We start from the raw sequence: 27,624 nt of genomic DNA, 5'->3' as shown, positions 1-27,624 counted from the left end.
CACGCGATCTAGTGGCCAATAGTAGAGTTCAATTTGAGTTATCAATCAGTTTGGTTATTAAGCCAGCGAGTAGCAAAGTATAAGTGTCATTGTGAAGTACTTTAATAAAGGCCATTTTTCCATTATTCAATATTGGAGTTATTTATTCAACAGTTTAGTGATTCGAACTTAGCAGAGGATTGCAAATAAGAGGATTTGCAAGTAAATTCGTTACAATATTTTGAAAAGGTGCGCCATGCACAGTAATTCTGCGTAGAACACTTTTCTGCTAGGCGGCCTTCGGCCGCGCTTATAAAAAATAACCCTGGGCTACGCCATGCCAAATCCGGGTGTGTGGTATAACCGTGGCTACCGCCACGGTGATGTCCTTCTGCGTAGGCGGCCGAAGGCCGCACTTTACAAAAATAACCCTTAGCCGATCCAACACCGGCTACCCCATGCCATGATTCCGGAATTTTGACTTCCAGAATTAAACAGGCAGAATTTTGAAAAAGCAGAATTTTAAAAAAGTAGAATTTTGATCAAGCAGAATTGGTTTGCAATTTACAGAATTTTGTCACCCAGAATTTTGTAATATAGAATAATGACACGCTCCCTTCATATTACTATTATTATCATAGCATTGTCCCCGTAAATCTTCTATCGGTAATTTCATTTCATTTAACTTTTCAAGAATAGTATTTTTTATACTAGCACCAGAAGTTTCGCTCAAAGGTATGAAGCCAAAAAATGCTCTTTCACTTGATATTCATCACCTTGCAATGTTACAAATCTAATGACAATAGTCATTTGTTCTTCTTGACTTACATCAGGCGTACAGTCAAGAATAATTGAAAAATATTTAGCAGATCGAGCAGATTTAACAATTTCATCTTGTATTGCAGAACTGCAGAAATTAATTATTTCATTCTCTATGTTTTTTTCCCAAATAATGAACATGAAAGTCTTTATCTTGAACTTTTTGAAGATTGTCATGCATCATCGGATCGAACAAAGCTAGAAATTCGAGAAATTTGAGAAAATTACCGTTGCCTGGGTGAACAAAGTTTCTGTTGTTCCTCTTAATGCGAGATTTTGAGCTCCAAGTGCTTGAACTAAAGCAAAGAGTCTTTTTAAAATTTGCCGCCAATACATTTCCTCTTTTCGTATCAAATTTAGATTTTCTTGATCAATAGTTGAAGATTTGTGTTATCTTAATTCAAGTTGTTTCCACTCCTGAAAACTAGCAAGGTGAAATTTGCTTTATTCGTGCCTAACTAAGATAGCAGACAAATTACTCCAATCACTATTTCGCCCATAGATAAAGAAGACGATTCATTCAATTGAGGAAGAAGTTTACAGCAAAAACAAAAGACAGCATTTCTAGAAATAGAATATTGAAGCCATTGCCGGGCAACATATTCGCCATTTAAAGGTAACCTTTTGTAATTAGTAGCGGAGAATTTTCTATTATCTGAGTTTTTCGGAAGAAGTGATTCGTTTACTTGACTTGGGGTGTGTTCAACAAGAATTTGACGCAAATTATCGTCTTTTTTTTTGCAAAAGGGATTTTTAGTACAAAAGTGTTTATCGAATTTGGTGCCCCCTAGAGCTTGGTGCCCTAGGCGGGTCGCGTAGTTCGCGTTATGGGTGTGGCGCCGCCCCTTTTATGACTAAGCAATTTTCTATATTTCGGGAGCCATAACTCGAAGAAAAATTTACATATCGTAACAAAATTGGGTACACATATTTCCCTTATAGCAGAAAATGTTTCTGGTAAAATGGACGGGATCGGTTAAATACCACGGCAACTTAGATATAAAACAAGTTTAAAAGGGTCGTAGACTAGAATAATAAGCTATAACTTAGCAAAAAATAGTTTTGAATCAATGATATTTCACTTATCAAGTTTTATTGTAAGAGGAAATGGGGAGACAGTTTGAAGCTCACGCTGAGTATATAATGTTCGGTTACACCCGAACTTAGACACTTGTTTTTTTTTACATTCGATTTTTTTTTGCAACTCTTCTTTTTTAATGTATAATTTGTTTATAACTCCAAGTCTGTTTTCATAATTTTACTTAGTAACTTCGTGCATTGCTTGCGCCAAATAATCAACATTCTTGCTTGTTACACCCGCCATAGAAATGCGGCCATCTTTGGTTAAATAAATACTAAATTCCTTCGACAAACGTTCAACATTTTCTGGTGTCATGCCGGTATAACAGAACATACCAATTTGGTTTGTAATATGATCCCAAGGACGTGATGAGCCCAATTTAATTAAATTATGTTTTAGTTGTGCACGAACATTGATAATACGACCAGCCATTGTTTTGACATCCTTCAACCAAATGACTCTTAATTCTTGATCGTTCAAAATTTCGGCCGCAAGGCGGGCACCATTTATGAGTGGATTCGAGTAGAGTACACGTGTGAGTATTTTAATTTGTGAAATAATACGATAAGCTTCGTCTTTATCGGCACCAATGACCGTGTACGCGCCGGCACGTTCCCCATATAAGCCCATATTTTTGGCAAAACTTTGCACTAGACAATAAAAATGACCATCGTTTTCGAAAATACGCACCACTTGTTCATCACGATCAACATCACCTGAGGCGAAACCTTGATAGGCCATATCAAAAAAAGGGATATAAGTTTTTGTTTTTTATCAATTGTGATAGCTCCTTCCATTGCTCTTGTGTTAGGTCGACACCGGTGGGATTGTGGGCGCATGCATGCAGCAAAACGATGGATTTTGCGGGAATTTTCTATAAAAAATAAAGAAAAAAGTTTTTTTTTTTTATTCTTTTAACCCGCCGTTACTCGCGCACTTATTTTAGGACGTCGTTACTCGCCGGGTGGCATATACACCCCAAGCTGAAATGTATTATTTCTTGGAAATGTAAAAACTTAGCGATTGATAAATAATACATGTTGTACATAAGGTCACGAAAATACTAATTAACATTTTTTTAATAAATAAGTATTGAACAATTTTAGACATAAAGCAAGGTACAAAAAATTAAGAAATAAGACTTCATTTAAAACAAAAAAACACTGAACTGAGTGAAACATTAACTGATTTTCGACTTCTTAGCATGTAATAATAATGAACATAAAGTATTTATTAACAACAAAAAATAGAACGGTAACTCACTCCAAGGTAGTACAATCTTTGCAGATATTGCACACATGGCTTTTACACATATATTTTTGGCAAAAATCACATTTAGTTTTGACTTTTATGTCCTTTGAACGGGCACACACAGAACACCTCAACCTTTTTTAATTTCTTTCCGAATCTGTGTCAGTATGACGGGTGGAAGCATCTAATATCCTTTTCAAATTTTTGCGTAAAGATGGCAATTTCCATCTCGACTATTAAACACTTTTTTTACGCGGTTACTCGCGGGGTGCAACAGACACTCCACCCGAAATTTAGACGCTCGGTTTAGCTAAACGGTAATCCTGAAACGAACCAGCATGAACCTACTAATAAAATGTATAAATATACTCAGCTATTAGAAAACCAGAAAAAATGTATGACAGTAATTAATAGTGTTGGGGTGTAATTTACACCCCGCGCGAGTAACGGCGGGTTAAGAAAGGCATTGTTAAAATGTTTTCAGCAAAGACCGGAGTTTTAGATTTATGTAGATTGTTAAGCTAAGCTTATTCTTTGCTTAAAATCTAATCAAATTTAAACTCCATTTAAACTACAGATCAGTTTTTCAGTCACAGCTTAAAGCCGCCTGGATATAGTTTACCCAAAAAACACCGAAAAAAATATTTCTCCAACCTTCGAGAAATGTATATCTAGTTCTGAAGTTGTTATCGAACATTATTCTCTAATCGGATATTTCTCCAGTTGATATCCAATATCGTTCTCCAAACCATTGTGAATTCATACATTTCATTAATTTGATAAAAACGTTCATAATAGTAAACAGCCTCGATCACCTGTTCAGTCGCTGTTCGATTACTCAAATTATTTACTCAATAGTGTTTTTCAAAAATTTTTGTAGACCACTGGTACGAGGATTGCTATTTATATTCTGAGCCTAATAATGAAAAGACAGTAATTTATTATCGAAAATGGCTCGAAGTATTCTCCATGATAATCAATACACCTTTGCGTGCGTTCAAACCAATTTTCGTAGCACTTTTTACACTCCGATTGAGGTATTGAGGATTGAGCTTTTGTCAAATTATGCGGGATCCAACGCGAACAAATTTTTTCACAGCAAAAAGTTCATGCAATATCTTATTGATGCTCGTCATACTAATGCCCAGGGATGCTTCAATCTCACGATAAGTCGTAAGACGATCTTGCAATATATGTTGCACAACAGCTGATTTTGGACGACCTTCACGACTTTCATACCTAAGCGAACGGCGGCCACGGTGGAATTCGTTATACCAGCGTTTCATAGTGGCAAAGGATGGGGCTTCATCACCAAAAGTGGAAGTAAGTTGTTCAAAGCACTCCTGTCTTGACAATCCACGACGAAATTCGTAAAAAATCATCGCACGAAAATTTTCACAACAATTACTGTTGCTAAGGATCAAAATATAAATAGCAATCCTCGTATATTGTATTATTTACATATTTTAAAATGTTTGCATAACTGGCTGCTCAAATTTAATGTATTAACTTGATTTTAGAAATGAATATTAATATGTAATTTGATTTTCTGTACAGAAATAAAAGCTGATTTGAAAACACAAATGTGCCATTCATGGCACTTCAATTTAATAACCGCGAGCAAAAAAACAAACCTTTCTTCTATTCTCTGGCCATTCGCGATAGCCGTTCTCCCTGTCAGCTATTATTGGACAGGTAGGTATGGCAATGGAGGAATAGAAAGATTTTTCACTTGTATGAATTCACAATACTCCACACACTATCCAACCTTTGACAAATTTTGTAAAACTTACAGTTCTGAGCATGATACAAAAAAGAAGGTAGTTCCACTCAAAATTTTTTGACGTATTTGGGGATTTTTGAAGTTTCATAATGTTTGTTGTTTTGCCAGATGCGTTGTCATACCGTTACTCTTTAAGGCGAATTTTTGGTTTTTCGAGATGGAAATTTACTTTAGGATGAAAATGAATGAAATGGTCATCTGAGACAATAATAATATCCTTTAGCACGATTTAAGTGCATACTTATCGATTGAGAATAGAGTAAAACATGCAATTTTTGTTGAAAAATAGTAGATAATGACTCATAGATCGGTTAATGACTCATATACTTATGGCAGCTTGACCCCTAGACAGAAAAAAAATACACGAAAAATCCTGTTGTTCTAGCATGGTCCTATTATTATGCCCCTACAGTGGATATTTCTCAAGGCATGTTGAGAAAAATTGTACCTCCAAAATCTGCACATCTATGTCAATGCTAAAAGAGCAGAATGTGAAACCTGGTACAACGGGGAAAAACACTCTCATAACTAGTGGCTAACCTGCAGAGCTACAGGGTAATGTTCTCCCTAAAAAATGGTTTAACAATTCCTTCCTAAAGCGCAACGTTGGAATTATACGACAAATCAAAACATAAAAAATGAGGAATTGTAGCCAATTTATCAGGCAATTGCGGTGTCGGTTTATAAGGACCTCCCTTGAGCAAGCAATTGACAAATGTGTATGTTTTGTCAAAATGTTCTGAGCAAACGTACGGACACTTAAAAAGGCTTTATTCCCTTGCTTTGCATACTTCGAAAAAAAAACCTTCACCAAGTGGTACCACCACTGCCAACAGCTGTACTTTGTAAGAAATAAACACTTGGTTGGTAGCAGTAATGAAGCCTTATAAGTTAAAAATAAATTATACGTGTTTTATTATATTTTGTAGGGTCTTTGTATATTTTTATTATTGTTTGTTAATATTTACTTTATAAATTTTAATTTTGTTATTTAGGTTGTTTTTGAATTTATGGGAAATAGTATGATAGAAAGGTTCCATAGGCAGTTAAAGGCTACGATTATGGCTAAAAATGGAAAAAGTAGTTGGTATGATCAGTTACCGATAATACTTCTAGGTTTACGATCAGTATATAAGGAAAGTATTTCGGCCACATCTTGTGAGATGGTTTTCGGACAAAATGTACGTCTACCTGGAGAAATGATAGTTCCTTCTGAAGAAAATATTTCTCCAGAAGAACTTTTACAAAGTTTAAAAACAAATTTTAAAAATTTAAATTCAAATTTAACACATAACAAAAATCTTAATGCAGATATTTATATTCCAAAAGATTTGGAAACTTGCAAATATGTTTTTGTTCGGGTTATTAATAAAATAAATTTACAACATCCATTTGAGGGACCTTTCAAAGTTGTAGAAAAAGACAAAAAATATTTTAAGCTAGAAATAGATGGTGATATTAAAATAGTTCCGATAGATAGACTTAAACCAGCTTTTATTGAAGTTGAACAAACATTAGACACTAACCATTACACTAACAACATTACAAAATTTAAGAAACATGTTACGTTTAATTTATTTGACATTAATTCTCTGGAGGGGGGACTTTGTTAATATTTTTATTATTGTTTGTTAATATTTACTTTATAAATTTTAACTTTGTTATTTGAGATATTTTAGATTTAGGTTGTTTTTGAATTTATGTTTTTTAAAAGAAAATTTTAGACTTTTATGTTGTTTGAATTTTTGTAAGAGAAATAAATAATTTTCTTAAACCTAAAATTTATATTTTAAATTCATTAACCAACTACAATATTTTCGTGAAAATAATGTTGTTTTGGAATCTCACATTTGAATTCAATTAGAGAACCACACTGAAGTACAAGTTGGGAACTATCTTTTTTTGAACTTAAGTAACAGCATTTTTCGCTTTAAAAAATTCCGTTCTTTGCTGGAAACGGTATGATGCTCAAGTTGAGCCACTGTTTCAAACAACGGCTGTGATTTTGAAAGTATGCTAGTTATCAACATGAGCTATAATGGTACTCAAGCTCAAATTCTTGTTTGGGTATATTTAAAGCCCTTGGGAACAAACGCAAATAATGGCTCTACGCTACCGACTGTCCTACACCCCAAAATATTGGGTGTGACGTTTGATCAGGATCTACATTTTGGTGAGCACGCAGCCGCAATTCTTCCGAGAATTCAGAGCCGTAACAAAATCCTCAAATCCCTTGCTGGCAGTACCTGGGGAAAAGATAAAGAAACGCTCATGACTACATACAAAGCAATTAGCCAGCCGATTACGTGCTACGCGTCACCCATATGGTCGCCAAGCCTAAAAATTACCCACTGGAAGAAGCTACAGGCCTGCCAAAATACTGCTCTCAGAATTGCCACGGGCTGTCTTCTTATGTCCCCAGAACACCATGTACATAATGAGGCGAGAATACTCCCCATCAGGGAAAGAAACGAGATGCTGACCAAACAGTTCCTGTTGAATACCCAGAAACCTGGGCATCCCAACAGACATCTGATTGACGAGCCAGCGCCGCCTAGGGGCTTAAGGAGTCATCTCCGTAAGCATTTTGAGGAAATACGGCATCTGAGAACACAGCCATATGAAGCAAAAAAACACAAGCAGGTCCTCGGTGAACTCCACAAACAGGCGTCGGACCTTTATGCCGGGAATTGCCCGGTGAACCCAGTACTCAAAGCAGGTATGCTTAACGAACGAAACGATATCATTTCGTTACGATAATCAACGTTAATAAACGAAACGAAGTCACTTCGTTTCGTTTATTAACGTTAAGATCGTCAAATTAACGTTAATTTGGCGTTCTTAACGTTAATAAACGAAACGAAATGACTTCGTTTCGTTTATTAACGTTGATTATCCTAACGAAATGATATCGTTTCGTTCGTTAAGCATGCCTGACTCAAAGTAAAGTATCCAAGACTTGCGGAAGAGGAACGCATACTCCCCAGGGAAACGCGTGTCACTCTGGCTCAACTTCGTTCTGGATACTGTAACAGGTTAAACTCCTACTTATCCAGAATCAACCCCGACATACAAAATGTATGCCCCGCTTGCAATGTGTCCCCACATGACACCAACCATCTCTTTAATTGTAATGTGGAACCAACGCCTCTAACACCCCTTTCCCTATGGTCCACCCCTGTTGAAACAGCAAGTTTCCTTGGACTCCCGTTAGAGGATATTGATGACAGTTTGTGATCGGTCGCGTCTGTTAGGTGGGGCGAAGCACTGCTACAACAACAACAACAACAACAACGCAAATAACTGATCAGTTAACTGAATTTAACACTGACAGATAAGCCGCTTAAGCTCAGCTTAAACTTAAGTTAAAGTAGACTGAAAAACTGCACAATAAGTTTTGGCTTAGTATGACTGACAAACTGAGTTCAACTTGTACTGAAACACCGGTCCTAAGGTTCACATTGCACTTAGTTAATAAGAAACTTACGCTAATATCATGAAAAGCGCCCTTTACATCGAGTCCACATGTTTTGGGATCATAGTAACCATATTTTTTAAAGGAAGTCCAGTGTGTTCGAAGATTGGCACGTGGTTACCCCAAGTGGGTGTGGGTACACTCAGAAAGAAATTTCTCCCGATTGATGAAAAATGGGAATGAAATGGCACTTAAGAAATTTTTTCCCCATTTGCATGGCCAAATTTCTTCGAAATGAGGAAAAATTCTTCAAATTGAGGAATTTTTCCTCATTTTGAAGAAATTTTGGCCATGCGAAGAGGAAAAAATTTCTTAAGTGCCATTTCATTCAAGTTTTTTCTGAGTGTACATAAACTTCGCGATTGCCTTGCCAGAATTTGCTAAGAAATTTAAATCCTATATGTAGAGCACCAGTGCCACTGATAGACTGTTGAATAAAACCGATTGCATTAATTTTGACAAATTCATTTATAAATTTTTATCTTTTACTTGTTGTATTCTCTTACCTGCGTTGTGGCATTATGTTTTCCCTTTAGGCGTTCAGAATCCTTGCCTAGCGCCGCCAACTCAATCGATTTGTTTAGAATAAAAAAAAAAAAAAACAAATGTAAGGTGCGATGACCTCCGAAGAGATCTAAGGCCGAGCTTCTCTTCCAATTTTCGTCGTGCTCCTCTGGCTTTTCCCTACAAATTGGCCGGACGGGACCTACATGTTTTATGCCGACTCCGAACTGCATCTGCAAAGCAGACGAGTTTTCACTGAGAGCTTTTCATGGCAGAAATACACCCGGAGCGCTTGCCAAACACTGCCGAGGGGCGACCCCGCTTAGACACATTTTCTTCTAATTGAAAAACCTTATTTCTAAAATTTTGATGTTGCTTTGCCCGGGGTGTGAACCCAGGGCATACGGTGTGGTAGGCGGAGCACGCTACCATCACACCACGGTGGCCACGGTGTTATAGAAATCGGGTATAATAATTGTAGCATATTCCTTGTCTAGTTGTTTTGCAACAATGCGTTCTTCAGCCTAAAATAAAAATTAAAAATAAATAACTTTAAATTTAGTAACTAAGTATTTTTATTATATTTACGTCCGTAAGATATGTAGCGCTAAACTATGCAGAGTATCTCTCCAGAAAATCTCTGCGCAGGCATGGCTAGGTTCGGTCAATAAAGGCGTCCCATAGACTGAATTGGCTATGCCATCAAAATGTGTTTTGCCGACCAATCCTTAAACCCAATCATGTAGTAGACGAAGCTTTGAACTCGCGAGCGCAACGAATGCAAAAAGTGCACTTCCCACATCTGTTGTCATTGACTAGGCCTAATTTATAAACATGCTACGCCAGAAGGCAATGCTCTTGTAGTAAACACCTAATAAGTCTCAATTCCTCTCGCTTTAAAGATAAGAACAGTTTGTTAGTCCTAAATCATAAGGCGTAGAGTTGTTTAAGGCAAAGCAGAATGCTTTCTTAACGAGCGTAAAACTGGCTAGGCAGTCGTTTATATGTAAAAACAAGTAAGGAAGGCTAAGTTCGGGTGTAACCGAACATAACGTAGATACTCAGTTGAGAGCTTTGGAGACAAAATAAGGGAAAATCATCATGTAGGAAAATGAACCTACGGTAACACTGGACTGTGTTTGTACGACATGGGTATCAAATGGAAGGTATTAAAGGGTATTTTAAAAGAAAGTGGCCATAGTTCTGTAGGTGGACGCCATTTCGGGATATCGCCGTAAAGGTGGACCAGGGGTGACTCTAGAATGTGTTTGTACCATTTGGGTATCAAATTAAAGGTATTAATGAGGGTTTTAAAAGGGAGTAATTCAGAACATCATCTGTCGGGTGCCGCTAATTTATTTATATATGTAATACCACGAACAGTATTCCTGCCAAGATTCCAAGGACTTTTGATTTCGCCCTGCAGAACTTTTTCATTTTCTTCTGCTTAATATGGTAGGTGTCACACCCATTTTACAAAGTTTTATATTTTGCGTCAATAAACCAATTCAATTACTATGTTTCATCTCTTTTTTCGTATTTGGTATACAATTATGCATTTTTTTCATTTTTCGAAACGCCCATTTTTTAATACCAAGATAAAGTGAGTTCAGATAAGTATGAGAACTAAGTTTAGTAAAGGTATTTCGACTGTTGCTAAAGTTATCGCGTTAACGGCCGAGCGGAAGGACAGACGGTCGAATGTGTATAAAAACTGGGCGTGGCTTCAACCGATTTCGCTCATTTTCACAGAAAACAGTTGTCGTCATAGAATATATGCCCCTACCAAATTTCACAAGGATTGGTAAATTTTTGTTCGACTTATGGCATTAAAAGTATTCTAGACAAATTAAAAGAAAAGGGCGGAGCAACGCCCATTTTGAAATGTTCTTTTATTTTTGTGCTTTGTTGCACCATATCATTACTGGAGTTGAATGTTGCCATAATTTACTTACATACCGTAAAGATATTTAATTTTTTGTTAAAATTTGACTTAAAAAAAATTTTTTTTTAAGTGGATGTGTTTGTTATCCGATTTTGCTAATTTTTGTTTAGCACACATATAGTAATAGGAGTAACGTCCTGTCAAATTTCATCATGATATCTTCAACAACTGCCAAATTACAGCTTGCAAAACTTTTAAATTACATTCTTTTAAAAGTGGGCGGTGCCACGCCCATTGTCCAAAATTTTACTAATTTTCTGTTCTGCGTCATAAGTTCAACCCACCTACCAAATTTCATCGCTTTATCCGTATTTGGTAATAAATTATCGCACTTTTTCGGTTTTTCGAAATTTGCGATATCGAAAAAAGTGAGCGTGGTTACAGTCCGATATCGTTCCTTTTAAATAGCGATCTGAGATGAGTTCCCAGGAATCTACATACCAAATTTCATCAAGATACTTCAAAATTTACTCAAGTTATCGTGTTAACGGGCAGACGAACGGACGGACATGGCTCAATCAAATTTTTTTTTTCGAAACTGATGATTTTGATATATGGCAGTCTATATCTATCTCGATTCCTTTATACCTGTACAACCAACCTTTATCCAATCAAAGTTAATATACTCTGTGTGCAAAACACGCTGAGTATAAAAAAGCCCACTCATCAAAGAATTAAATTTGCTAGACCTTTGTAGCGTCAAGCGGCGATAAGCTATGCAGATCAATTTGTATTCAGATTCCATATTCTTAGCGACGCTCTTGTCGTTACTCACACTCCCCAGTCATGAAAAAGAACTTTGTTACGCCAAGTATTCTTGGACAGGTAGCTCTCGATCCTATTATGCAAGCGCTAGGCAGATTATAGGTGATGTGGCTTAAGGGTTGCACGTGGCAAAGTTTTGATGGCAATCGATTAGCAGAACTACTGAGACTTTCAAATTCTCAATTTTAATTACTATTATGGTTTTAACGGGATACTGTAATTTGGAAATCCATGCAGCTTGGTTCAAAATTAACACAGCCTCTATATAGAAAAAGTGGTGAAAGATGACTACGTATGACCAAAATTTAAAGAAAACTTACCTTACGCACACTTGGCAGTACCCATGGTTTACCGTTATCTTCGCGATATGCTCCTACTACCAAATTATTATTTTTTTTTGGGTTCGTATAACGCTTAAATGCTTCGGTTACGCACAGAAATGGTTTCCCATTTGTACACCGGGAAACCATGATCTAAAAAAATTTAAATTAAAGTTTTAAACATCATAAAACTTGATATGTTAAAATATAAATACAATGGGGAGTACCTACTACACAAAAATTATTATCTTATGGCTATATATGGTCTTTATAGAGTAGTCAGAACTAAGTGTGGCGTAAGGACGCTCCTTAACAGTCCTCAATCGAGATCAAAATTTAGATGTTCAACTATAGAATTATCGATTTTTAGTACCAGAGCTTCGTCGGCTTCTTATCGGTAACAACCGATACGGAAAGGTTCTCCTTTTCTTATTATTTTTTATTGATAGCGAATTATTATCGTCGATTTGTTATCAGCCCTTGATCGTCTTTTTTTTTGGTTTCTTATCGGCTTGTTTTTGAAGTGTTGCACATTTTATATTGAAGTTTTGTGATGCTTAACAAATTGATAGCATTCTGCTTATTAAATGGTAACACTGAGATGAGCAGTTAATATTGTAACCAAATTTGGGAAATTCCGCTTATTTGCAACCTTCTGCTAGCGTTCGAATCACTAAACTCTTGAATAAATAACGCCAGTATTCAATAATGCAAAATAGTCTTTATTAGACTTCTTTCACAATAACACTTCTACTTCTCAACAGATAGTGTGCTTAAATCAAACTCATTGCCGTGCCTCAGCTGGCGCTACTTTTATACTCTTCGGTTTTCTCGTTTGCATATTTCTAGGCGTTTCTAGAATTCACTATTTGTTTACCAGCTATAACTACAAGTGCACTATTATAGCTTCTCGCATAGCCATATGCGCGCGTATATGTGAGTGATACTTCCATCGATGATTGCCTACTTTTGGGAGTATCTCAGATATAAGCATGTGTTTATGCGTTTCTCTCCGCTGCTTGTATATACATAATGATTGATTTGTTTATGTGCATAAAAGTCAATGCTTAGTATCGGCTTAGATATGATAGTATCCCTTAGTGTTGCTAATATTCCTCACATTGCCCTTCACCGAAGTCTGATCGTTCCGATCAGACAAATTTTCCGATCTAAATGCCACAAGCCTTTCTATATGAACCACTTTCATTTTAGTTAGTGGTTTACCAATGATTTGTATGCGGTAAACTACATCGCTGATCCATTTTAAAACTTTGTATAGGCCTTTCCAGTTACACTGCAAACCTTTTTTCCGTTGTGGGTTGTATAACAGCACCAAACCTCCTTCCTGAAGACCTTCCGAATTATTTGCTTTATCGTATCTGGCTTTCATCTTGTCACTCATAATCTTTGTTCGTTGCCTTATCAGATCGTGTATTTCTCTCAGCTCTTCTTCCAAAACACCATTTCTTGACTGGGTTTCTGACACTGGATTTCTTGACATTTCTCTCTGCATCGGCATCTATCCCAAACTTCAAATCAGCTGGCAGTCGAAGGTCATTGCCAAAAATTACTTTTCATTTTTACTTTGGCCGGTTGTCTCATGCACTCCTGATCGGTAAGCCATCAAAAACAATGGTATGCGGGTATTCCACTCTTTATGGAACTTGTCCACTACTTTCCTTAAGTGCTCCTCCAATGTTCTATTGAATCGTTCCACCATACCATCGGACTGAGGCTGCAATGTAGATGTCCGTCTTTTTCGAATGCCCAATGATTTACACATTTCCTGGAACACAGCTGATTCGAAATTCCTGCCTTGGTCATAATGTAACTCTATTGGTACACCATACCTTGCAACCCAATTGTTTATAAACACTTCTGCTACTGTTTCCGCTTCTTGATTTGGGATTGGGTATACCTCTGGCCATTTGCTGAAATAAACCATAACCCCCAGTACATATTTGTTTCCGCACTTGCTAGTAGGAAATGGACCTGCGACATTTATAACGATCCTTTCAAATGGCGCACCTGAGTTATATTGCTTCATCTGGCCATGACTTCGGGTTTTGGGCCCTTTCGCTCTGCAGCAAACCTCGCAGACCGACTGACGGCAACCAACCCAATAGAAACTCTGTTTAATCTTCTCGAGCGTCTCCGTGATTCCAAGATGAACTCTGCTTGGACCATTATGCATCTCGCTGAGCACGTTAGGAATCCTCCTTCTGGGAACAACTATCAGTTTCTTCTTGCATTCACCATCCTCACTCTCCCATACTCGATGCAAGCAACCGGATATCAATTCTAAACTGTTCCACTGTGCCCAATATGACTTCGCAATGGGACTCTCTGCTGACATCTCCTCTCTATTTGGTCTGTCGTTTCGTTCGACCCCTTGCATAAAATTTGACAGATCAGTATCTTCTAGCTGACACTTCCTTAGTTGTTCTTTGTCCCTTTCATCCGTAGATGTTATAGCCATTAGCCGGACATCTATAATGTCTTCTTTAGCCTCGGCCTTTGAACAGTGCTTGCATTCCAAACTACAAGGTCTTCGTGACATTGCGTCAGTATTTCCATGGGTACTATCTTTGTAGTCGCTCGATCCACCGTGCCAATTATCCTTCCAGATTACCGAACTGCAGAAGGCATTTTAACGCTGCGTGATCTGTCCTGACGCGGAATCGCTGGCCGTAGAGGTATTTGTGAAAATGTTTAATGCACTCTACCAATGCCAACAGCTCTCTCCGTGTAACGCAATAGTTCCTCTCTGGTTTTCCAATCGAACGGCTGTAATATGCAACTACCTTCTCCTGTCCATCGACCAGTTATGATAAAACGCCTCTTATAGCATATACGCTCGCATCTGTATCTAGAATAAACGTTGCTCCTGGAATCGGATATGCAAACATTGGGGCAGTGCACAAACGCTCTTTCAATGTTTGGAAAGCTACTTTTTGCTCATTCTTTCATTCAAAAGCTTTATTTTTTCTTGTTAGCTAGTGGAGGCCATGGGCTACGCTGGCAAAATTTGGTACAAATCGGCGGTAATATGTGCACAAGGAAACTTCTCAATTCATGCAGATTCTGTGGTCTTGGCCAATACTTCACTGCTTCTATCTTTTCATTCGTGGTGCAGATGCCCTCCATCGTTACTTTATGACCCAAATAACTAACTTGCTTCTTGAACAGAGAACACTTTTTGGCACTAAGTTTCAGACCAGCACCAGGTATTCTTTGGAAAACCTCCTCCAAGTTCTTCAGATGTTCTTCGAAGTTCTTTCCCAATACGATGATGTCATCTAGGTATACTAAGCATGTTTTCCAATGTAGTCCTTTCAGTACCTAATCCATGAGTCTTTCAAAAGTAGCTGGTGCATTACATAGTCCAAAAGGCATCACTGTAAATTGCCAAATACCACCACCGACACTGAAGGCTGTTTTCTTTTTGTCTTCCCCCTTCACTTCCACTTGCCAGTAGCCGCTTTTCAAGTCCAGTGTGGAAAAGCATTTCGTACCAGAGAGCGAGTCCATAGTGTCGTCAATTCTTGGCAATGGGTAGCTATCCTTTTTCGTAACGTCATTCAACTTCCGGTAGTCCACGCAAAACCTCATTTTTCCATCCTTCTTCTTTACAAGTACTACCGGTGAGCTCCATGCACTAGCTGATGGTTCGATGACGCCGCTGTCGCTCATTTCTTGTATGATTTGACTCACAACTTCCCGCTTCGCCAGTGGAACACTACGTGGAGCTTGACGGATCGGCCTCGCATCTCCAGTGTCAATTTGATGTTTCACAACCTTGGTGCAGCCTTGTTTGGAGCCATCTTGGTCAAATATGTTCCCGTACTTTAGGAGCAGTTGTTTTGCCTAACTCTGATAGTCTTCCTCTAGTCCCTCGGTCCATGCCATGATGTCATTTCAGCCTCTTGGCATCTTCCCAAATAGTTCCTCTGGTCAGTTTGAGCGGTGACTTAAACTCATTGAGTACTCTTACCGGAATAAGTTCATCCTGTTTTGTTATAGCCAGGGTTTTTCCTACAAGTATGTTCGGTGTTGATTTGTTTGCTGCCTCGACAACCCACAATTTGTTTGTCCCACAATCTCCATCAACCTTTGCCCAGATGACTGCTTCGGATTTTGGTGGTATTTGCTAACTCTCTTCCACCAGCACTTGTTTACTGCTATAGCCTCTCTCGCAGCCGAAATTAAGTGACACATCCATGTTCTAATATCGCATCGTCTTGTTTTGCATATCGATCTTGATGCCTTGGTCGATTAAGAAGTCCACTCCAACTATGATTTCATCAATAATCTCTGGCACTATAAAATTGTGTAGTATCGTGACGTTCCCAATTGCTACTTCACATGCTACTTCTCCAAATACCTGGATGTCCTCTACCGTGGCTGTACGTAATTTTGCTCCAAGCAATGGTCTTATATTCTTATTGACTAAATCTGATCGAATGATGGAATGAGATGCACCCGTATCTACAGTCAGTAAACGTTCCTTTCCATCCACATGTCCTCCAACAGTAGGATTGCTTGACCTTCTTCCAATTTGCGAGATAGAGATTATGGGGCATTCAATTGCGAGAGCCAGCTGTCGCCCCTTGCGGCTGACTCGATTGGGTGGATTTGGATATTTGCTCATCTCCTTCAACTCAGCGTTTACGGTCACCCATATGGCTGGAACTGTTAGGATCGGTGCTGCAATGACGTGCAATGTGGCCTGGGTTGCCGCACTTGAAACATTTCATAACTCCAGAGTTTTTCTCTTGCGACCCCTTCAGTGCTTCCAAAATTGTGTCTACCCAATCTGGTCTTTCCACTTCAACACGATGAGCTTCGTACGCTGGCTTACTCAAAACTGAGGCAGTTTCCTGAGTCAGTGCATGGGATACCGTTTCAGCAAATGTTGGCTTTGGGTTCGCATATGAAGCTCGTTTCGTTTCTACGTCCCGTATGCCATTTATAAAACTCTGAATTTTTACCCTTTCGGTGTACTCCACGGGTGCGTCCGCATTTGCCAAATGAGCCAACCTTTCAATATCCGAAGCAAACCCTTGCAAAGGCTCATTAGCTTTTTGGTAACGATTTTGCAACTCAATTTGGTATATCTGTTTTCTATGCTCGCTTCCATAGCGTCTCTCGACAGCGGCCATCAATGCTTCATAGTTGTTCCGCTTTCCTTCGGGAATAGTCTGTAGGATTTCGGCTGCTGGCCCCTTCAGTGCTACGAATAGAGCTGCAACTTTATCTTCAGGATTCTAGTTGTTCACTGCCGCGGTCTTCTCAAACTGTAGCTTAAAGACCTGGAAAGGAACAGAACCGTCAAAGGATGGTGTTTTTATCTTTGGATTACTCGCTGAAACTGCTGGGCGATTTAGTTGCAACTCCTGTATACGATCTTTCAAAGCATCCATCTAGGCCAACATTTTATCTTGTCGTTCACTAAAAGCCTCCAGCTGCGATGACACTTTTGTTTCCTGTGCCTCCAGCTTCGTTGAGATACGCTCTTCCTGTGCTTTGAGTTGTAATGTTATGCGTGCCTCTTGCTCTTTTAATTGTTCTGCAATTTGTGACGCCATGTGTGTTTTCTGTTCATCCAATTGTGCTTCAATCTTCGCTGTTATTTTTCTCTTCAATTTTTGTTGTCTCCTCGCCATCAAGAGGAGACATACTCTTCCACGTTAATTCCCTCTAATTCCATTTCCTCTCGTAGTCGTGCTTGAAGTTCGATTTTAATGCCGCTTGTATTCAATCCACGGCTCTCCAACTCCTTCTTCAGCTGCTGGATCTTCAATTCACTCCACTTTGCCATGTCCAAGTTGTATTCGAAGTATTCGGAATTTATTCAACAATTCCTCTTCTGACACCAATTGTAACGAATTTACTGAAATTCCGCTTATTCCAAATTCTCTGCTAACGTTCGAATCGCTAAACTGTTGAATAAATAACTACAATATTGAATAATGCAAAAATGGCCTTTATTAAAGTACTTCACAATAACGCTTATACTTTGCAACCAATAGCTTGCTTAAACCAAGCTGCCTTTTATACTCTATGATTTCTCGTTTGTATACTTGTAGGCTCTTCCAGAATTTACTTAGTTACTACTATATAATTTATAACTACAGATGCACGTGTATTTGTGAGCGACACTTCCACAATTATAATTGCATACTTTTGGGAGCATCTCAGATAAGATATCTGCATGTGTTTGTGCGTTGCTTCTCCGCTGCCTGTACGTACATATGTAAGTGTAGACATAATGATTGAATTATTGATGTGCATACAAGTCACTGCTTAGCATCGGCTTAGAGATGATAGTATCCCTTAATGCAGTTATATTCTTTACAATATGGTATTAATGGATCTAAACGGCTACGCAGTTTAAAATACGAGATTTAGGAGGAATTTTTGGCTCCAAGTTTATGTTTCATGCATGCAATTGCTAAATCATACGCAATGCTTGCCTTTATACGCCGTTGCAGTACTGATTTTACTGATCCATACACTATCAAACTTCTTTACACCTCGATGGTTCGTTCCACGTTAGAATACGCTGTGTTTATATGGAGACCATTTTACGATCGCCATATAAAGAGGTTAGAACGGGTGCAAAAGACCTTCATAAAATTTGCTCTGTGCAGATTAAACTTTGAAGAGCCTATTCCATCTTATAATGCTAGACGTCTCCTTATTAACCTGAATACGTTGGATAACAGAAGAATCTTGCTTTAGCTTACCTTTCCGTTTGACATCATTCAAGGCATAGTAGACGCTCCGATTCTTTTACAACGAATTAACTTTTTGGTTCCACAGAGGAATCTAAGAAGTAATGATTTGTCTTTTATTGAATGCGTGAGGACTAGTTATGCATAGTATGCTCCTCTCATCAGAACCTTACGAGAGTTTAATTTGTTCTCAAATTCTTTGAATATAGATTTCTCAATTGAAAAAACTAGATTTAGATTACAATTAAATGAATTTTTAACTTAAACAATTATTTTGTAAATATATTTCGTTATGTAGTCTGTAAGAAACCTTGTATTTCAATGATTACTATATTTAAATAAATAAAAACAGGGCCGGATTAAGGTTTTACGGGGCCCAGGCAACCATCATTTTGGGGGCCCTTTTTTCACGTCCGTTCCCTTCTTTTTTCGATTAAAAAATACAAACTTTTATCTTTCATAACACTTTTATTGTCACAATATCAATAAAATTACTATCTACATTTTAAACATGTCATTTTCTACATTTGTTTTCGGCAAATTCGTCAATTATATCATCAATATCGATTTTGTTCAATAAATCTGAATCAATGCAAAGTATACCTAACATCTCGAGTCGCTCTTGTCGCGTTGTAGCTCTTTCAGCAGCTTTGATTCTTTTTAATTGCGAAAAGGATCGTTCGGCAGAACAATTTGTGATCATTAATCTTAAAAAAATCCGAAGAGCTATTTCTGTGTTAGGAAATACATCGGCTAATTCATCTTCCATTAGAATTTTATACAAATGGCTAGGAGTTTTTTGTGCATCAGTGTATCTGGAGTTCACGTAACTTTGGAATTGTTTCATTTCAATGAAAAATTCTTCCAAGTCTCTAGAATAAAAAATAACTAAGTTATTTATAGCTTCTTAAAGATTTCCATCACTTGGTGAAAAGCTGATGAGAAATGCAAATCTCTCTGAAACTTTCATATACTTTCACTGTGAAGATTGTCGATGATTTCGAGGAAATCTTTTGTCATAAAATCATGATGAAATTTGGCAGGAACGTTACTCCTATTACTGTACGTGTGCTAAATAAAAATTTGCAAAATCGGATGACGAATACGCCCATTTAAAAAAAAAAACAAATTTTAAAGGCAAATTTTAACAAAAAATTTAATATCTTTACAGTATAATATTATACAGTGTCAACATTCAACTCCAGTAATGATATGGTGCCACAAAATAAATAAACGAAAGAAAATTTCAAAATGGGCGTTGCTCCACCCTTTTTCATTTAATTTGCTAAAATACTTTTAATCCCATAATTCGAAAACAAAAATTACCAATCCTTGTGAAATTTGGTAGGGGCATATATTCTATGACGATAACCGTTTTCTGTGAAAATGAGCGAAATCGGTTGAAGCCACGCCCAGTTTTTATAAACAGTCGAACTTAGAAGGAGTATTTTTCAAAATTGTAACAGATCGTAACTCACTAGCCCTAAGACTTGAGGAAAAACAAATTAATGCTCGCATAGCAAGATGGGCATTGGGATTACAAAACTACAACTATAAATTAATTCATCGCCCAGGTATTTTCATGAAACATGTAGATGCTTTATGTCGCTGTGTTATGTCTGTAAGTTATGCTGTTGTGGAATTTCAAGTGCAGGTTGCCCAAGCTCGTGATGAAAATTTAAATAGTATTCGCGAGAAACTTTTAGTAGGGAAACTAAAACATTTTGATTTGCAAGATGGGCTTGTTTACATGCGGAAGGAAGATGGAAATAAGCTGCTTTCGTTCCAAGAGAAATGGAGGATAACATTATATGATTAGCTCATGAAAAAGTTGGACATCAGTCAGTTGAGAGGGAATGTGACAAAATAACTCAGCTTTATTGGATACCTAATCTTCGCCAAAAAGTGAAACGTTTTGTTGAAAATTGTTTGAAGGGCCAGCAGCATCTCGTGAAAGATACAACATACCAAAGGAACCTTTGCCTTTTGAAATTTTGCATATTGACCATTTCGGTCATTTACCAACACTTCGTTCAAAAAGAAAATATATACTAGTAGAAGTTGATGATTTCACAAAGTTTGTGAAACTATATTCAACAATTTCAACTACATAGCTCCAAAGAAGTTACCAGTGCTTTAGACAAGTACTTTAGTTATTATAGTAGGCCAAGACGAATTGTTTCAGACCGGGGCACTGGTTTTACCTCACTAGAATTTAGTAAGTCTTACCTACACGTAATATAGTTCATACAAAAGTTGCTTTTGGGTCACAGCAGGCCAATGGCCAAGTGGAGAGCGTTAATCGGGTCATTAAATCTAAGTTAGGAAAAATTACCGTTCCAATAGCATGGTCTATTGGTCGAATCGCCTATTGCAAGCAGAGTATGCAATTAATAATTCACGTCATAGTACGGTTAAAAATTCTCCAAGTATGCCTCCTTTTGGCATAGAACAGATAGGATAGTTTGTAGATGAATTTTCAGAATATTTAGATGGTAATTAGACCTATCTTTGAATCGAGATTTATTTTTTGAATCATAGCATAGATGCTAAAAAATATGAGGTTGGTGATTTTGTAGTTATACAAAATGTGGATTCTGTAATTGGGACAAATAAAAAGTATGTTTCTAACTATAAGGCACCATATGTTGTTTTCAAAATCCTTGCGAATGGCCGCTATGTAATTAGGGATATCGAAAATTGATACGATGGAGTTGTTGAAGCTAATAAAATGCGGAAATGGTGAATGAATTATAATGCTGAACACATTGAATGAATAGCTTTTAGTATGGTGTCCTAGATCTTACTAAAATCATTGTCACAATACTAATATGTATTTGTGACTGTAATCGAGGTCGATTAGATGTCAGATTGGCCGAGTTGTAAAGTGTTTTTATACTCAGTTGAGCAGAGCTCACAGAGTATATTAAGTTTGATTGGATAACGGTTGGTAGTACATATATAAAGGAATCGAGATAGATATAGACTTCCATATATCAAAATAATCAGGATCGAAAAAAAATTTGATTGAGCCATGTCCGTCCGTCCGTCCGTCCGTCCGTCCGTCCGTTAACACGATAACTTGAGTATTTTGAGGTATCTTGATGAAATTTGGTATGTAGGTTCCTGAGCACTCATCTCAGATCGCTATTTAAAATGAACGATATCGGACTATAACCACGCCCACTTTTTCGATATCGAAAATTTCGAAAAACCGAAAAAGTGCGATAATTCATTACAAAAGACCGATAAAGCGACGAAGCTTGGGAGATGAGTTGAACTTATGACGCAAAATAGAAAATTAGTAAAACCTTGGATAATGGGCGTGGCACCGCCCACTTTTAAAAGAAGGTAATTTAAAACTTTTGCAAGCTGTAATTTGGCAGTCGTTGAAGATATCATGATGAAATTTGGCAGGAACGTTACTATTATTACTATATGTACGCTTAATAAAAATTAGCAAAATCGGAGAAGGACCACGCCCACTTTAAAAAAAAAATTTTTTTTGAAGTAAAATTTTAACAAAAAATTTAATATCTTTACAGTATATAAGTAAATTATGTCAAGATTCAAATCCAGTAATAATATGGTGCAACAGAATACAAAAATAAAAGAAAATTTAAAAATGGGCGTGGCTCCGTCCTTTTTCATTTAATTTGTCTAGGATACTTTTAACGCCATAAGTCGAACAAAAATCAACCAATCCTTTTGAAATTTGGTAGGGGCATAGATTTTATGGCGTTAACTGTTTTCTGTGAAAATGGGCGAAATCGGTTGATGTCACGCCCAGTTTTTATACACAGTCGTCCGTCTGTCCTTCCGCATGGCCGTTAACACGATAACTTGAGCAAAAATCGATATATCTTTACTAAACTCAGTTCACGTACTTATCTGAACTCACTTTATCTTGGCATGAAAAATGAATGAAATCCGACTATGACCACGCCCACTTTTTCGAAATCGAAAATTACGAAAAATGAAAAAAATGCCAAAATTCTATACCAAATACGAAAAAAGGGATGAAATATGGTAAGGTAATTGGATTGTTTTATTGACGCGAAATATAACTTTAGAAAAAACTTTATAAAATGATTGTGACACCTACCATATTAAGTAGAAGAAAATGAAAAAGTTCTGCAGGGCGAAATAAAAAACCCTTACAATCTTGGCAGGTATTACATATACAAATAAATTAGCGGTATCCAACAGATGATGTTCTGGGTCACCCTGGTCCACATTTTGGTCGATATCTGGAAAACGCCTTCACATATACAACTACCACCACTCCCTTTTAAAACTCTCATTAATACCTTTAATTTGATACCCATATCGTACAAAGTCATTCTAGAGTCACCCCTGGTCCAACTTTATGGCGATATTTCGAAAAGGCGAACACCTATAGAACGAAGGCCCACTCCCTTTTAAAAATACTCATTAACACCTTTCATTTGATACCCATATCGTACAAACAAAGTCTAGAGTCACCCCTGGTCCAGAAAGGCCCACTCCATCTTAAAATACTCATTAACTCCTTTCGTTTGATACCCATATTGCACAAACGAATTCTAGAGTCACCCCTGGCCCACCTTTATGGCGATATCTCGAAACGGCGTCCACCTATGGAACTAAGGATTACTCCCTTTTAAAATACTCATTAACACCTTTCATTTGATACCCATATCGTACAAACGCATTCTAGAGTCACACCTGGTCCATCTTTATGGCGATATCTCGAAAAGGCGTCCACCTATAGAACTAAGGCCCACTCCCTTTTAAAATACTCATTAACTCCTTTCGTTTGATACCCATATTGCACAAACGAATTCTAGAGTCACCCCTGGTCCACCTTTATGGCGATATCTCGAAAAGGGGTCCACCTATAGAACTAAGCCCCACGCCCTTTTAAAATAATCATTAACACCTTTCATTTGATACCCATATCATACAAACAAATTCTAAAGTCACCCCTGGTCCACCTTTATGGCGATATCTCGAAAAGGCGAACACTTATAAAACGAAGGCCCACTCCCTTTTAAAAATACTCATTAACACCTTTCATTTGATACCCATATCCTACAAACAAAGTCTAGAGTCACCCCTGGTCCACCATTATTGCGATACCTCGAAAATGCGTCCACCTATAGAACTAAGGCCCACTCCCTCTTAAAATACTTATTAACTCCTTTCGTTTGATACCCATATTGCACAAACGAATTCTAGAGTCACCCCTGGTCCACCTTTATGGCTATATCTCGAAAAGGGGTCCACCTATAGAACTAAGCCCCACGCCCTTTTAAAATAAACATTAACACCTTTCATTTGATACCCATATCATACAAACAAATTCTAAAGTCACCCCTGGTCCACCTTTATGGCGATACTCGAAAAGGCGAACACCTATAAAACGAAGGCCCACTCCCTTTTAAAATGCTCATTAACACCTTACATTTGATACCCATATCGTACAAACGCATTCTAGAGTCACCCCTGGTCCATCTTTACGGCGATGTCTCGAAAAGGCGTCCATCTATAGAACTTAGGTCCACGCCCTTTTAAAATACTCATTAATACCTTTCATTTGATACCCATATCGTACAAACGCATTCTAGAGTCAACCCTGATCCACCTTTATGGCTATATCCCTAAATGGCGTCCACCTATAGAACTATGGCCCACTCCCTCATAAAATACTCTTTAATGCCTTTCATTTGATACACATGTCATACAAACACATTCCAGGGTTTCCCTCGGTTCATTTTCCTACATGGTTATTTTCCCTTATGTTGTCACCATAGCTCTCAACTGAGTATGTAATGTTCGGTTACACCCGAACTTAACCTTCCTTACTTGTTATATATGTATATAAAATGTTATATCGATATCGCTTTGAAAAATACTTATTTGTAAATGACTTTTGTGAAAAATATATTGTTTTAAAGTTCAGTTTGTGAAAAACTACGTAGAGAGATGCTCTTCAATAAATACTAATTCAAATTACAGGACTTTTAAACACTTAATACAAGATATTGATTACGTTAACCCACTTAGCTTCGAGCAGTGCACTGCCCCCAACTATGGTTTTGTGGCAGGATAATACAATAGAAATAATTAAGTACACGCTTTGTATTTTTCTCTATTTGTTCCTTAAAAATACAGTCATTGTACACATATCACATAATCGTTATCAAATTAATATACCAATTCAACTGTGCAAATATTTACAGCGATGGAAAAAAAATAGGAACAATTTACTGCCAAATACTAAATCAATTATATCAGCAGCACTTCAATATCTTCTTTTGAATAGTTCACCCTATAAAAATAACATTTAAAGGTTTTGCAATAAATTACATTTTATGATTCAGCTCTGGACCATAGATCGGTAATCTGCAGGTTCATTACCTTCATGTGCCTGATATCCGGGATCCCATCCTAACAAAACCTTGTTTTTGGCTCCCAGGTCATTAAGTATTTCAGTACAGCCATCAACTAGCTTAGATGTAGTAATTGTGCAGGATTTCAAGGCACGCAGGGCCACCTGGCTGTCCGACATAATGTAGATGCTATTCGATGTTGAGCTCTACGCAGACGTTCTCTACCACAGAATCTATTGCATGGATTATGCTTGAAATATGGTGTATGGTGGTTTGTATCGATTTCTTAAAGCTCGGCCCATAGATGCCATCTCCCGTTCTTCTGTCATCGAATTGCGATCCAACCGTGAATCAGACCTCTGAGTCAGGATCATTATAGGGATTCCCTCTTTCCCAGTGTGTTCGTATGCTAGCTTAGAATACTTATAGTCGCGACATCGGTCCAATGCAGTTCATGTTGATGCCAACTCATCGACGCCAGGTACTCCAACAGCAATCGGCGTTTTTGGCGTCCCCAATCCAACAACTTGCGAGGTCACACTTTGGTCCTCTGATTTAAGCAAAAGGATTTGTACCAATGCTATTTTACTCCATCAACTCACCCATTTTATCCCAACTACTAAAGCCTCCAAAGTCAGCTCAACCCTTCAAAAATCGACATGATTATCGCGGTATAACCCCCAAGAAAAACTTATCGCTCAGATTCGAATGGGTGCCAATCGTATCAGTCCGGGAACTAGTATCGGCCTTCACCACTTAAGTAAGTGAGGCAACATAAGCGGATCTCAGCAGCCTATTCAAACGCTTCTCCAAAACGACTTGACGGCTGCAATTCTCAACTGACGCTTCTACAAGTTCGTTTTCGATGGCGACTTCGAAAAAATGTATCGCTAAATCGTATTCAAGGAAGGATATCAAGCCTCCCAAAGAACTCTCTTTAGGAAAGCCCCTCAAAAGCTGATATAATATTTCAAATATAAAACCGTAACTTTCGGTGTTAAATACTCTCTATATCTCGCATTCTGCACACTTCATCAACTCACTCAGGCCTACAAAGGAAAAAACACTCGCCACTAACATCATACTACGAGAAACTTATTTGGCGGGCACGATATACAGCCCACTATCGATTCTATGACCCAAACTATTGAATCTCTAATATCAGCAACCTTTGCTCTAAGAAAAATAACCGCAAATCAAACAAAAAGAATGGAATCAATCCCAGACCCTTATGTCCTAGATAAAGAATTTCTCTAATTCCATGATACTTCTAAAACCTTAGGAATACGATGGAACGCATTAACTGACTCGTTTTCGTACTCATACGACCCAATTCACGAATTTAAGTCAAATACAAAACGGCAAATACTCTCAGCCGTAGCCCGGCAGAATGGCTATCACCAATAATGATCTTAGCCAAAATCCTTCTCCAACAACTCTAGTAGGAAGGAACCGACTGGGATGAAGAAGCCAAACCGGAATCATTTTACAAATGGAACACATTCCGCGCAGTCTCCCAGTTATTAGCAGTGTAAATATCCCTCGATGGGTGCAATTTTCGCCTAGTAAATGCATCTAAATCCACGGCTTCTTTGATGCCATGCATTTGCTGCATGTGTTTATATAAAAGTGCAGCACGATGCGAACTCTGCCTCAAACCATCTCTTTATGGCAAAAACCAAAGTCACACCCCTGCAAACAGTTAACTGTCCACGACTAGAACTCTGCGGAGCCGTGTTATTGTCGAAATAAATAACTCAAACTCAATTTCTATTGAAGTTGCCACCACACGAACTGACACTCTGATCAGTTCCTCCATTGTGTTGGTTTGGCTAGAAAAACCCCGACATATATAGAAAACTTATATGACATACAGGATTACACAAATTTTGCAGAACGTCAGCAACACAATTTGACGCCACGTACCAACGCTAGATTAGGAACTCGAGGATGCAAACAACAAGATTTAGTTGACTGCTCATTATGGTGGAATGGACTCCAATAGCGTTCTAAGCCGAACACATTCTGGCCATAATACACCCCTTCCAATCCATCTCCATTTACATATATTGCAAAAATATCAATAATCACGTGTTGTCGCTATTATTTTTTCCATCATTGTATATAAATAAACAAATAAATAAATAAAAGCTGCGATAACCTCCGAAGAGATTTAAGGCCGAGCTTCCATTTCAATTTTCGTACTGCTTCTTTTGATTTTTCCTAAAAATTGGCGGGACTTGGTCTACATGTTTTATGCTGACAACGAGCGGCATCTGCAAGGCAAATGCATTTTCACTGAGAAGCTTTTCATGGCAGAAATTCACTCGGAGTGTTTGACGAATCACTTCCGAGGGCTGACCCCGCTTAGAAAAACTTTTTTCTACATATTTGATGTTACTTTGCCCGAGAGTTGAACCCAGGCCCTACGGTGTGATAGGCGGAGCACCCTATCACCACACCACGGCGGTCGCCAATTATTATATAATAATATAATATATTTCATATGTACTTCTATATTGCCACTACAAGCTGGGTACACTAACAACCAACAGAGTACCGGTATATTGATGTGCTAATGTTAATGTTTT

General features: G+C 37.8%; 1 long non-coding RNA gene and 1 pseudogene across 1 annotated transcript; both read right to left on the bottom strand.

The window, feature by feature from the left end:
* Positions 1-1,994: 1,994 nt before the first annotated feature.
* On the bottom strand, positions 1,995-8,599 carry LOC137241872 (aspartate aminotransferase, mitochondrial-like; annotated as a pseudogene).
* Positions 8,600-8,683: 84 nt separating this feature from the next.
* Positions 8,684-9,907, bottom strand: LOC137241042 (uncharacterized). The gene is made up of 3 exons (XR_010949891.1): positions 9,481-9,907; positions 8,895-9,416; positions 8,684-8,815 (listed from the first exon to the last, which is right to left on the bottom strand). It is a non-coding gene; the product is annotated as an uncharacterized lncRNA (long non-coding RNA).
* Positions 9,908-27,624: the final 17,717 nt, after the last annotated feature.

The sequence above is a fragment of the Eurosta solidaginis genome, chromosome 2 (assembly GCF_040869045.1).
Source record: "Eurosta solidaginis isolate ZX-2024a chromosome 2, ASM4086904v1, whole genome shotgun sequence".
NCBI lineage: Eukaryota > Metazoa > Arthropoda > Insecta > Diptera > Tephritidae > Eurosta > Eurosta solidaginis.
The sequence above is the reverse complement of the archived record's forward strand: the minus strand, read 5'-3'. Positions and strand labels throughout refer to the sequence as shown.